Source organism: Platichthys flesus, chromosome 22 (assembly GCF_949316205.1).
Source record: "Platichthys flesus chromosome 22, fPlaFle2.1, whole genome shotgun sequence".
NCBI lineage: Eukaryota > Metazoa > Chordata > Actinopteri > Pleuronectiformes > Pleuronectidae > Platichthys > Platichthys flesus.
The window spans coordinates 2,750,129-2,763,891 of record NC_084966.1 but is presented as its reverse complement, the minus strand read 5'-3'; the positions used below and the strand labels follow the sequence as shown (position 1 = coordinate 2,763,891).

The 13,763-nt window shown below is 45.7% G+C and overlaps 1 pseudogene; it reads right to left on the bottom strand.

Moving 5' to 3' along the window:
- Positions 1 to 628: 628 nt before the first annotated feature.
- LOC133933215 (fidgetin-like) overlaps positions 629 to 13,763 on the bottom strand; it is a 31,048-nt pseudogene continuing 17,913 nt past the window's right edge.

Genomic DNA, 13,763 nt, shown 5'->3' with positions numbered 1-13,763 from the left:
GAGAAGAAACTACATCTAACAGCTTTATATTCGACAAATAATAGAACTTGTGTCATAAATTATCAGTGATCATAACGAAAGCTTGTCTCGGAGTGGGGAAATAAAGACGGCAGCAGCCCCTGCGATGCACTCTAACCTGCTGCGAAACGATTTTGAGTTTTCACAGATAATTATAGAGGCTCTACAGCCGGCTGCCCACACCTCGCCGCCGCACACTGTATATAATCATATACCTTGGAACTGCAGCGGGCAAATGCACATCAATTTCATTAAGAGTACTCACATAATCCAAATTCTTTTTGATGGAGAGGGATAATTAATGCTTTAATGTTTTGGTCTTGCCACTCGTACCACAGCAAGAGAAATGAATTGTTACATTTTAATGAGCGGAGCGACAGCGCCGGCTTCCTGCGCAACACCGACGGCTTTATAATTGCACACAAGGGTGACTAACTCAAGGCTCATTACGGCGATTTTTCAGATGGGCTATTTTTTGGCAGGACAATACATTTATTCTTACTGATAAATAAATTCAGTTATTCATCTTCTACGCCGTCCGTCCCTCCAGGAACCTTCACGTGACCGTTGACAAGGGGAAAAAACGAGATGAACAAGATATAATCTCCCAAGAAAACGTCTTTAATGAATCGTTTGCTGCTGCTTGTACCTCAGATTACATGAAAATACATTTAAGTCGACTGCAAGTATGGCAACATATTCACACATATAAACAAGTGGTGCATTTGTATTGTATGTATAGGTATGTACAACAGAAAAACACGTTACACTCTGGTTTAAAGTTGTGCAAGTGTGTTATATATACTAACAATTTATAAAATTCAACACACTAAATAATACAAAATAAAGAAAAGAAGAGTGTGCCCACGTATATACACATTCACACGCGCACAACGACAGTAGTTCACAAAAGATTAAAGCAAATGTACTGGATTATACATTTTCCGGGGTCAGCGTGAAGTCGACCCCGAGTGTTCCTCCCTCACAAATCACTTGTGAGTGTTTCAGTGTTGTCGCCATGTGTATTAGTGTTGTCACACACACACACCCGCACACTTGGCTTTACTGCTGCCTGCGGTTGCAGCATCACCTTTTTGTTTTAAGTACAGTCATCTGAGGTAGACTGCGCAAAAACTTCATGGTGTGACTCTCTCCACTTCTCTTTTTTTGTGTTTTTTTCTCGATGCATTTTTCACAAATGTCCGACATTTGTAAAGACGTAAATCAAATACCACACGTGTTTTGTAGCCATGAGGTAGAAATGCTTCAAAGAACTCTAGCGTCCATATGAGGAAATTCAAAAAGTAAAAAAGAAACGAATAAGAGCTGGATTCAAACTGACCACAAAACACGGAGCAAACAAGCGTAGCGTTGTGTGTTTGGAGGGGCCTGCTCGTCTGCTGCGGGCTGAGAGAGAACGCCTGTGCTGCTGTTGTGTGCTCTGAAGTGCATTAGTGGGTTTTTCTGTCTGAAGGGACTGTCTCTCCAGAGGATTTGCTGACAGAAGGAATTCTGGTACAGATTGTTTTGAGGGTGGTTTTCTGACGGACCACTCTGCTCTCCCCTTGTGCTGCCGCCACGCCGCCTGGCTGTCTTTCCTTTGCCTCAATTCTGCTGACGCTCAGCAGAACTTCTTTTTTTTTCTTCCCCCCACACATCAGGTGCTGCACGGACGCTGCCCATGCCAGAGATAGCAAACGCAGACTGGGCCTGTGCACATGTACACTCTATGTGGATAGTTTGACAGCGATATATGAAATTAAAGAGAAGCACAAAGCTGATCATTGGTTCGGATAAACAGAATCTCCTTCAGGAAAACAAAACAAAAAAAGCAAGTGCTGTCAGTGAGACGTCGAGACATTTCTATATTACACGAAAACTCATTTAGTGCACATACGATAAACTATCAGAATTACTCCCATGCCACAAGAGAAGAGCTCAAGGACAGTTTCCTGGACAAGGAGGAGACAAAAATACATTCCGATGCAATACAATGGGCAACAGATAACCTTCAGGTATAAGGGACTTCAAGAATAGTGCCAAAAAAGGACCCACCCATGTTACAAAGCCTTTCAGTGGACTGAAAAAGCACTTGGACTATGTGCTCTTATGCCATCTGTGTAGATATAGTGAGAAAAAACTGACAGTAAAGTTACATGAGTTGGATTAGTGAGTCTGGTGCCTTTGTTCTGGACAAAACATCCTTTGATTAAAGTTTTCAAACGGTTGTGCTAACTGCGTCTGTACCTCCTGGTCGGACAATAACATGGCTGTGACAATAATAATACTAAATGCACTGCAGGAAATATCGGTCAGTGAAAATTGCTATGATCAAATGACCCCTTGACCTCTGGCAAAAACAGTAATTTACTCTTGATTTTCTATTTTCCACACTTGTAGAAAATTATAGAGATGAGAGACATGCACTGGATGGATGTGTGATTAAAATAACAGGAGTGGAATCCATTCTGTAACCAATCCAATTCAAGTACAGAGAATCAGTGTGAGCAACACATACTTTCACAACTAGATACCTTTCAAATCAAACTTTGGGAGAAAATCAAGAGCTCACTTCAACAAAACTGTGGAGTTGCTTGAAAATGATTCTGTTTCCAATACAGAATGTCTGACTGAAAACTACAGACAGTGAATGATGGAGAATCAGGGACATATTGAGGGCTGAGATTTCGAGAATAATGATATTATGAGAATAAAGGTCAAATCTGGATCCAAAATCGTTATCATCAGTCTTGTTTCTTCGGAACCACTTTGAATATCCCGCAGATGAGACAGGAGTCTATTGTGAAGAAAGAACCACAGATATGGAGGAAACTGCCTCTTTTGTGGAAGAGGAAACATTTGTGTTATTTGTCAAAGTTCTACAACTCACATTCCTCACTTTAACACAGATGATATTCCTCCACTGAAATTACTTGAGCCTAAAATTACAATTTAATTCACGTAATAATATGCAAAGTTCTGGAAATCTCAATTCTTTCCCCTTTAAGTGAACCTCATGCTCCATTTTTAACATGACATCAAGCCAAACATTTCATTTTAAATCCAATTGGAATTTACTTTGACATTTCAGGAAATACTTTTTACTTTCTTGCTCAGAAATTGGATACAGCTGTTATATGTCCTCTGAATGTAATGAGCCAATCAGCAGCCTGTAGCTTCAGGTGGATTTGAGTTTTCTTTTTTATAGAAGAATTCAGATGGTAAAGAGGTAACAACCTTCTCATCTGATTTCATGGCAAGAAAGCAAAAGAGCATATTCCTCAAACTTGCCAATGGGTTCATCTGGAGGAGTTGTTCTATCAGGTTCCTCCATCGTCCTCTGATAAACCAAATGACAAATGAGCTGTTTGAGGTATTTGTGCAGAAGTTAGCTGACTGACAGAACCCCCCCCCCCATGCAGCCCAATATAAACAGTGATGATTATGTGTGTTTTGATAAATATATAGCTCCCACCGCCCCCTAAAACCCGCTCGTCTCTTAAAACCCACAAACAACACTGTTTTAAAATTTCAGGACTGGTGGAGAAGAAACTAAAGCAGCTGCTGCGAGGGAAAGATCTTAAAGAAATTGAGGTTTTACTCTCCGTGTCAATTTTGTCAATCCAGAACATATCTTGTACATTCATTGTCATCTCTTTGCTATTTATCATAGCCAGCTGAGGTACACCTAACACTGCCGTGGACTCCCCTCTCGGATCTTAGTGCTTTTTCGTCAGGATAACTCGAGGTACTGTACTATTCACAAACACTTTCCTGAGTTTTGTTTGTAACGTTTGTTTGTTTTGCAGACAAAGGATCAGAAGAGATGAGTCCGAGCCCAGACGACTGCCGATCTGATGGATTACTGCTCTTAGCAAGACAATAAAGAATGATTGACCACCAGCGATGGCCACTGTCAATCTCTGTTCTTCAGACTCACTGCTGAAGTGTTAAAGCTCTTAATAATCATCAGCTCATGCCATGAATGTAGATTGTGAGGCCAATAAAGAAAGGAAATCAGAAAGCACCACTTCAGGCACTTGGATAGCCAAACAAAACTCAAGAACAAGAACATAACGATATATATACAGACACTGGGGCATCTTTCTTCTGGAGCCAACTCGCTTGCAATGTGTAAACAATGCCCAGCTTTCTGGAGTGTCAAGCATTCAAATTAAAACTTGCTCATTAACGCGAAACTGCCAGTTGTCTCATCGGATCAGGTCTCTTGGAGCGTCTCAACCCTGTTTGTGAGAACTCGGTGGGCTTGTGTTGGCCTCCTGCATGCCTTCCCCTCCAGCACAATGCGTCTGCCCTGCCGAAAGGAATTGTGGATGCCTCGTTTTCTCAAGGGCGGAATCTATCTTTTCACTGGCTGCAGCCGAACATTTTGTTCCACTCAGTGTACGTGTCAATCTCTTTCTGCGATATACTGGCCTGGAATTTACAAAAGACACTCTCAAAGTCCTGGTAGGTGAGGGGCCTGATCTGTCCCCTGGACATCATCCCTGTCATGTCCATGCCCTGTGCAGAGACGTGTAGCAGACCCACGAGGGCCTCCTGGCAGAGTCTGGCCAGATCCAGTCCGGAGAAACCCTCTGTACGCTGGACCAGCAACGCCAGCTCCTCCTCGCTCAGGCAGTATTTGTGCTGAGATTGGGCCAGGAGCTGGCCCACAATCTGGTGTCTGGCTGCGCTATCCGGCAGGGGCACCAGAACCCTTCGAGCAAAGTACCTGCGCAGCCCCTCGTCCATGTCCTGGGGTCGACTTGTGGAGCAAACCACCAGCACTTGGTTGCTTCCGTCCTCACCGGAGCCCATGAGCAGCGAGTCCAGCTGGCCGAGCAGCTCTCCTTTCAGCCGGTTGATGGGACTCTCTTCACTGAGGTGGGCCGACAGCAGCATGTCAACCTCACTGATGAACAGTACTGATGGCTGCCTGCAGCGCGCCACCAGAAATGATGCTCTGATAATCTTTTCTCCATCAGCCAACCACTTGGTGGCCAACGTGGAACCACTGAGCTGCAGGAATGGCGCCCCCAGTTGGCTGGCCAGGCAGCGACCCAGCAACGTCCTGCCGCTGCCCCTAGGGCCAAACAGCAACAGACAGCGTGGGGTTGGTCCTAAACTGCTGAACATGTCCGGGCGGAGAATGGGCCACAGAACCTCCTCCTTCAGAGTTGCTTTCGCCAGTTCTAGGCCTGCGATGTCACACCAATCTACGGGGGGGCCCTGCTGGACGATCTCAGAGGTCACCATGTCAAGGAGGTGAGGGTCACTGGTTTTTAGCTGCTCCTCAGCATGTCGTGAGGATGAGGATGAGGAGGAGGTAGGCCCCGGTCCAGAGTGGGAGAGGTGGAGACGGTGGTCTTCAGCACTTTGCTCGCTGAGGGAGGGCGAAGTGAAGCTGGCGAGGGAGTCTGCTGAGCGGGAACCGCCCAGGGTGGAGGAGCCGTAGGCCGGGGGAGTCAGTGGCCCACCTGCTGCCTGACTGCTGTACTTCCTCTGCTCGGACTGTTTCTGAGGATTAAAAGGTAAAGAGGACTTTTCAGCGCGGCTGTCAAAGCCACCACCACCGGCGCTGTTAGAGCCTCCATTTGCACTGCTGCTGTCTGCTATCCTGTACATGGGGCTCTCAGCAGAGCTCCGAGACTGACCATAAGCAAAGTTAGCATAAGAGGAGTCCATCTCTCCTTGGCCTGTCATGTAGAAGGCTTTCCTCTTCAGTGAGTTAGAGGAGCTACTGCTGAGAGGGGTTGGGGCAATTGGGGTCAGGTTGTGGCTCTGGTATGGGTATCCAGGTAAAGTGGAAGAGGGGGGGAGTGGTGTGGGTGCAGCGATGCCTGAGGGGAGGTATGAGGAGGGAGGGGGTGCTCCCCCAGGGCTGTATCCCGGCCCGACCGAGCTCTGAGCTGGGTAGCCTGCTGGGGGGTAATTATAACTAGACAAGTTGGGGGAGCCTCCGTTGTAAGCTGGGACTAATGTGGGGTGGGATGGCGGTGGAGGGGGCGGCTGCAGGAGCCCGGAACTGTGCAGTGGGGAGGGGAGAGCTGGGGTCGGGGCAGACTGGGAGCTGTAACTACTGTGCAAGTAGGATCCGCTGTACGCCGGGCCGTATTCCTGAGAGGCCATGGAGGAGGAGTGGAGGGCAGTGGCACTGTGGCTCCCACAGCTGCTGCTGGAGTAGCTGGGCTCGCTCAGGGTGCTGGAGGCCAGGCCAGGGGAGCTGCACATACCAGACACCACGTCCGAGGCCGCCGCCACCCCTCCTTTCCTCACCGAAACCCCCTCTGGGATGCAGCTCATGGGGTAGACTCCATCCTGCCAGGGCTCTGATTCTCCTTTACGCCCGTTCATCACTCCAGGGGCCTCGGAATATCCGCCCGGCATCTCCAGAATGCCAGAATACTTCTCAGCATACTTCTTGAGCAGGTTGGAGGCGGTGAGGGCGGAGATGTCGTCATTGGCCCAGGCGTACTGGTAGGCCGTGGAGCGCTGCAGGTGGCCGGGCAACGCCCTGTAGGCCTCAGCCTTGTGGGCTGGTGAGCGCGTGGTGGAGGATATGTCGAAATGCTGTTCGGCCCACTGGCTGTGCTCGGGGGTCCACTGCATCTTTAAGCCTGCCGAAGAGAATGAGAGACACGTGAACACACCAACACGCTAAAATCATTGGAACAATAATTAAAATGACAACACCTTCAAATTGGCTGGGATGCAGGGCGGTCAATTAAAAATGTGATATTATCTGGAGACTTGTTTTCATTTATTCATCATTATTTTTCCTTATATTTATCGTGAGTGTAATCGTTTATTTGTGCAGATCAGGAGAAAGTGTGTCTGCTGTGTGTCTGCAGGTGTGGTGCAGTTCAGAGGACGGTGGGACGGCTGGTTACCGCAGCCTGATGCTCCCCGGCCAGACCAATAAGACAGAGGCATCGAGGGTCAGTCTATAATCCCCGGCTCATCTGAGGTGGCTGAAGATGGGTTTGAAAATGTGCCTCGCCGTGCGCCAAAAAGCAACACACATATATACACACACACACACACACACACACACAACCTTGCACATCCACCCCCATCTGCTCATGGTGCTTTCATCCAACACACATAAAAACACACAACCCCCTTTTTTAGACACACAAAAACTATCTATGCCTGCACTCAAGCGTGCTGGCGCGCACACGCTCACATCCACTGACCCAGACGGACAAACACAGGCACACACACAGGAGCTGCAGCGAGCTATGAATTACAACACATTGTGTCTCCGGCTTAGTTCCTGTCTGCACAGCTCCACCTTGACCTCCTCTCTCCACGGTTCTCTTTACCTTTCCGTCTGCATCTCTTCTTCACGCCCCCCCCCGCTGTCTTGTCTTCCCTCTAACTCTCTCCCCTTTTGCTTTCTTCCCGTCGTCCATTTTCCACCTCCCCTCCTGCCACGTCCCTCTGTATTCCCCCTCACCCCCTTTTACTCTGACTCCATCTATTTCGATATGCATCTCTTCTTTTCATTCCCTTTCTGCTCTTTCTTTGCGGCCACCCCTCTTTTTTATTTACTCCCTGTGTGCTCGCCTCACCTCCTCCCCCCCGTCCTCCTCCCTTGCTCCATCTCATCTCAGACACACTCACCTGGCTTTTCCCTTTATTGCCTCAGGAGGCTGGAGAGCCACTGTTTCCTTTAATCCCAGCCAATGCCATCTGCAAACACTGAGAGTCACACGGCGACTCCATCGTTGTCTCACTATCAAAGCCGCGGCGCTATCAAAGGCTGGACGGGGCGTAATCACAGCAGCCGCATGGCAGATTGAACCCTGTTTGATTTGACTTAGTGCACACAAATAAAGGATAATATCGGTGTCATTTAGGCTGCTTCCTCCGACTTATTGACTGGCAGTGGATGCATGTGGAGATCCACAGTTGGGGGTCTAGTGAGCCCTACCTGCTCCAGAATTGGTTTATGTGTGTTTTTGTCTGAGTGAAGCAGGCCTGCACAATGAAATCCATTCACCCAGGAGAAAATCTTCCCTTCCTCCCATCCATTTATGCTACAGACGTGCACAAAAAAAGGCACAAACACACACGTTCACACTCTCACACACTCATGCTCCTTTCTCCGAGGGCCTGTGTTTGTTTGGTAACAGCACAAGGAGGGAGGGGGGAATCCCAAGACTCCTATTTCCTCTCTGATTCTCCTCTACAGCCTTCTCTCGGCAGACGCCAGTGGCTAATTAGCAGAATGGCGATCTGCTAATTGTGTTAATTTACAACATTTTAGCCGAGGGGAGTCTACCAGGAGCTGGCGAGCCTGTCACCCTCCCAGTGCAGTGAGCAGGGGAACGCCTCAGACAAAGAGCTGAGCAGAGGGAAGTTTTGCATTAGCTGGAAGGCTCCTTTAGAGCTGAGAATATATTATATGGAAATAATAAAAGGGCAGCACTTCAAGGAGAAAACGACAAGTCAGGAAAAACTGGACAAAAGAAGTGTAAATGAGGATTTAGGTCAAATTCTAATTTGACTACAAGCCCTCGAAAGCAGATTATATTGTTTTTATAGGAACCTACAGTTTTGTGAACAATGAAACCTTGTTTAACATTAAGGGATCTTTTTTCAAGATGTTTATTTATTTCTCAGAGAATAATTATGGGGAGTGATATTATTCAGTGTTTGCATGTTGTTGCAGATTCAAGTCTTTTTTCTGTATTAACATATGATCAGCATGAGATTATATGTACCTGAACGCATCATGAGATTATGTGTACTTGAATTCAGAAAGAGATTATATGTTCTTGAGCAAGGGGGACGACACGTGGCCGAGGCTCTAAGCCGGATTCAGCCGTGTCTTCAGCCATCAGTGTCGGACTTCTCTGGCTAATCTACAATCCACTCCCCCGGTGCATGAGGAGCTACATGAGGCTTGAAGGTTTGCTGCTGTGTAGCTGCAGAAGTATCCACTGTCACATGTTATTTAAAGAGCTGCATTGAGGAATCTTCCATTCAGTAACATCATTATTGACCCTCCGCTGGCGATCAAGTTATTACAACTATTTGTCGATATTACACGAGAAAAAATCTGCTGAGGGAGGAATAGAGAGAGAGAAAACCAGGAGGAGGAGGAGGAGAGGAAGCGAGGCTGTAAAATACCAAACGAGGGAGAGAGAGAGTAGAAAAAATACATGTGACAAAATACAACAAGCCGAATCACACACACTCTTCCCTCCACCGAGTTTGACACTCCATCAAACTCTGATGTGTCCTCCGTTTAAAGAAACATGAATCTTTCTAATTCCATCATTAATAAAGATAACATATATAAAAGAGTGTGTCAGGCTCCATCACGGCTTTCATCTCTTCTATAATGAGGTTAATGCAGAGACGCAGTGATTACCCCTGCAATGCAAATGAAGGCCAAATGATAACTTGCACTATTTAAATAAGGTAATAGCGATTACTCTACGTTATTCAAATGAGGACAGATGCTTTGAACTGAGCGCTTTGAACTCGCTGCTCCTTCTCCAAAACATAAGGAAGAGACGGAGGGGGATTGACTTTGGTATCGTCCAGGGTGGATCCTCTAATTCAATGTGATGTAAACCAAGGACAATGAGCAAAGCAAAGTCGCTTTACGTGGCAGAGCGGAATGGGCGGGGTCGGCTGGGTGGGAAAATCAGCCAAGGTACACGCTGCTCTTCTTTACTCACTTTGAAACGACCTTGGAAGTTACGGAACAGTCCTTGGATTCATTGTCGGAGTGAAACATGGACCTTAATATAATATATCAAGTGCTGTGAATGCCGGCCATGCATTCTCCAAAAACTTCCAAGGACCTTTTCTCATTTGAAACATGAAAAAGGAAAATTTTACTTGTGGATATTAATCGGAAGTTTAACATTGAATTAAATGTGTTTGTTAAAATGTGGTTTACAGCCGTTTTCGCACAAGATCTAAGGGTGGATGTAAAATTGGGTGGGAGAGGGAGAGAGAGAGAGAGAGAGAGAGAGAGAGAGAGAGAGAGAGAGAGAGAGAGAGAGAGAGAGTGAGAGAGAGAGTCTGGCGGCACTTTTTTGTATTTTTTTTTTGTCTTGTCCTCCAGCCTCCACATTGAGAAGCATAATCATTCTCATTACACCCGGCGTCCATCTGCATCAACAGAGCTGCCTATTACTGCCAGAGTGTGTATGTGCAGTAAACAGCTCTTTAGAGAGAGCTAATGAGCTCTTTTAAGTCTGTCCGCTGTGTGATTCTGCAAGCGGGGTGTCAGAGCAAACTGCCCATTTTGGTAACGTCATAATTAAGCTGTGTGAGCGCTGGGAAAGAGAGGCCGGATCACATGTTGATGCCGACATGCCTGCACACACACACACACACACACACACACACACAATCTGAGATGAGATGTACAAACGTGCACGTCTGTCTTCCAAACATAAACAGACACCGAAGACCTTCAAAAACAAACGACCATGTCACGGCCTTTTTGAAAATCTGTTCCAGCCTCTCTCTGAAGGAGGAGGAGTTGCATGACAAGCAATAACTTCATCAAGAGAGACCTGTTTCCACGCACCACTGGGGAAATCTAACCAGCCGCTTATTCAAATCCTTCTCAAATGCACCAGAGGGCATCTTTTAAACTCCAAATTACTGCACGTGTGAAAAGCCTGGATCTGCGTCCTATGTAGCTTTTGTCTTATTGTGCGTGTGTGTGTGTGAATTCTCATGCATGCACATGGCGGCCTTGTGTGTGTGTGTGTGTTTGACAACCTCTGGACCACCTTGTTAATGAGTCCAGCACACTGTGACTAAGCCACAGGCTACGCTGTATTGGCACACAACCTACAGTGGAGTGTCAAATAATGTGATTAGGTCCTCCAAAAGGCAATTAATTATGAAATTAGTCATGAACTGGTGTCACACGCACTCACACACACGCACACACACACACACACACACACACATGCACGAACGCACACACCACAATCAAAACGCTCACTGTGCGTTGATATCAGCGATTGCAGATCAAAAATTCAAAAAAATAAATCACTAATAACCTGTATTCATTTCGATTTGAGTCAAAACTAAATGAGATGTACAAACAAGACAAATGTGTGTCAACAGAACCGCTCAGTTCCTCTTTCAGCCCAAGTCACAGGCAGAGAAGCCGCCAGACGCCATCCGACGAGCCCGGGTAGTGTCTTTGAAGTCTTTCAGTTCATCCGCCATTACAACGCAGTGTCTGTCGCGAAGCAACGACAGAAACAACAACAACAACAACAACAGATAAGGGAGTAAACAAAGCCGAGTTCAAAGTCTAGACAGCGAGCAGTGACCGGGAGAGATGAGCTGTCACTAACTCAAAGACAGTAAAGGAGAGAGGAGGGGGGGGGGGGGTCTGTAAAGATGACAGCTCGGAGCAGCGGAATAAGGATATTTGACAAATGACAGCGTCTTTAAAAAAAATAAATCAAATATTCATTGTAATCCTCGATCTTTGACCTCGTGACAAGTTTTCACAGCTTCGACCATCAAACTTTGAAATCTGCAGATCGAGAGTAAAAACACAAACTCGCCGTCGAGGCTTTAAAAAATATTAGGGTGTATTTAATGACGACTCTAAATTTAGCTCCCAGAAGAAGCCAGTGATAAATCTCTCAGTAGATTCCAGAGGCATATCGTCGTCACCCCTGGCCGCCAGTATCACATCTCCCTTAGAGCTGTATAAATTGACACTGTCTAAATTTCCTTTTACTAGACAGACGATTGAATGGGTGGGTTAAATGGGTAGGGCGCCGTTAAACAAATGCTCCGGATCAAGGAAATTGTGCGTGGCTTCTTTTGTCATTCAGAGAGGAAATTGAGAGATATTCTGCGGGGGCTCGGCGCCGCTAACGCACGGCATTCATCTATAATGCACTCGGCCTGTCCGTCAGCTACTCCATTTCCTGTGACTAGCGCAGCGTGCCTAATCACCCGGCTCCACGCGGGTTCCTTCCTCAAAGACAGCCCTGCCTGCACACACCAACGCACACACACACCCACACAAACACACGCGCACACACACGCAAGTGGCCACACGCAAGATACACCGACATGCATAGAAACATCAGGCCTCACAGAGGTAAACAGATTATTCTTATCTGGCGAACAAAACATCTGTAAAGAGCCTGAGCAGCACCGTGCTGGAGCAGAGTCACAACCCTCTCAGCATCTGCACATCTTCTCTTTCATCACTGGGAAAAGCAACAGCTCTCACAGGCCGAGAGGAATCCAGACCATCACAGAGGAGACGGGTGAAGTCCTGTGTGACGCCATCAAACGACTTCTCATTTATTTTCACTGTGGTATCTAATTTTGATCAAGACCATTAAGAATCAAGCACGTTTGTTGATGTAAATCTATCTGTGTCGCATTTCATGAATCAACAAATACCTTTATATAATAGAATGAATTCCATCTGTACAAATTTATACAGCATATTTTATAATATAAAAAATGAATAAAAGCCCTAATAATTCATATCAATTAAAGTTTTTTGTTACTTGTTACTAATCCCTTAAAACTGTTTTTAAGTTACACTTCAAGATTAAGTTAAGATATTATGTATTAGTTCATATTAAGTAGTTAGTATATCTACAACATAATAACCAGGTTTATAAATAGTTGTACTAATGTATTACAAATATATAAACCTAATAACGAATTATACTATATTATGGTTTATGAAGTTGTTAGTAATAGTTCTGTTTAGAAAATAAACTCATTATGAATCCATATTGCTCATGTAAAAATGCATTAATTCATAACCCAATAAAGTCATTCATTATTTATACATAAGGAGCTCATTTATAGAACTAATAAAGAGTAAATCTTTTTTTTTTTATTATTTCAAGTTTTTAAATGACCCCAGACACAGAGTGGCTAATCTAAATCTGTAAGACTGTAAATCTCCAAGTCAGTTGCTTTGGATAGTGTCCGGACCTTCTCCTGCCAGCCCCTGATATAATGTCTTTAAAATGCAAAATGATGTGAGAATACAGCAGGAAGTTCACAGATGACGTTTCCTAAACGTAAAACTGGAAGAATACAAATATCTCAGGATGAAAATAAACGTAGAAGACGCCAACAGAGACTTGGAAAGACGAGAGGATTACAGGTTGACTTCAGGGTAGATGGAAGGAAACAGAATAAGCGGCAAAAGTCAATCACTTCAACTCTAAATTAGATGTGAACAAAGTCTCAAAATCACTGCTTCCTGATTTCAACTCGTGCCGGCTGATCAATTTATTTATTATTTAGCTCCAGAAATGACCCTCGGGCCCCCGGGGCAATTTCCCAGTGTTCCCTATGAGCTGCAGCACTGTTTGCACTGCATGTGTGACAACAGCCTAAGTTTGTCTACTTATAGAGAGCAGTCAAGTAAAGTAAACAACTCGAAGGACTGACATTCTGCTCCGCTGCTGAACATTAAGCTGCAGAATTTGCCTGGTGACAACAGGAGCAAACAGCTCTCGGGCCTGAGGGGCAGTCAACAGGATCTCTCCGAGTGGCCCCCGGGGTTAACTTGGGGCCGCACACTATCGATACTCCTCTGAGTCCCGGATCCATACCCACGATCCACCACCACTTTGTTTACCTGTGTGTTCAGTAATTAAAATAGATTTCTGAGAGGAGGCCTAATCCTTTTAGAAATGACATTGATCCTGCGAAGAGAGCTGCGGTTAAAATTCTGCTTTCCTTATTTTCTCCTCGAC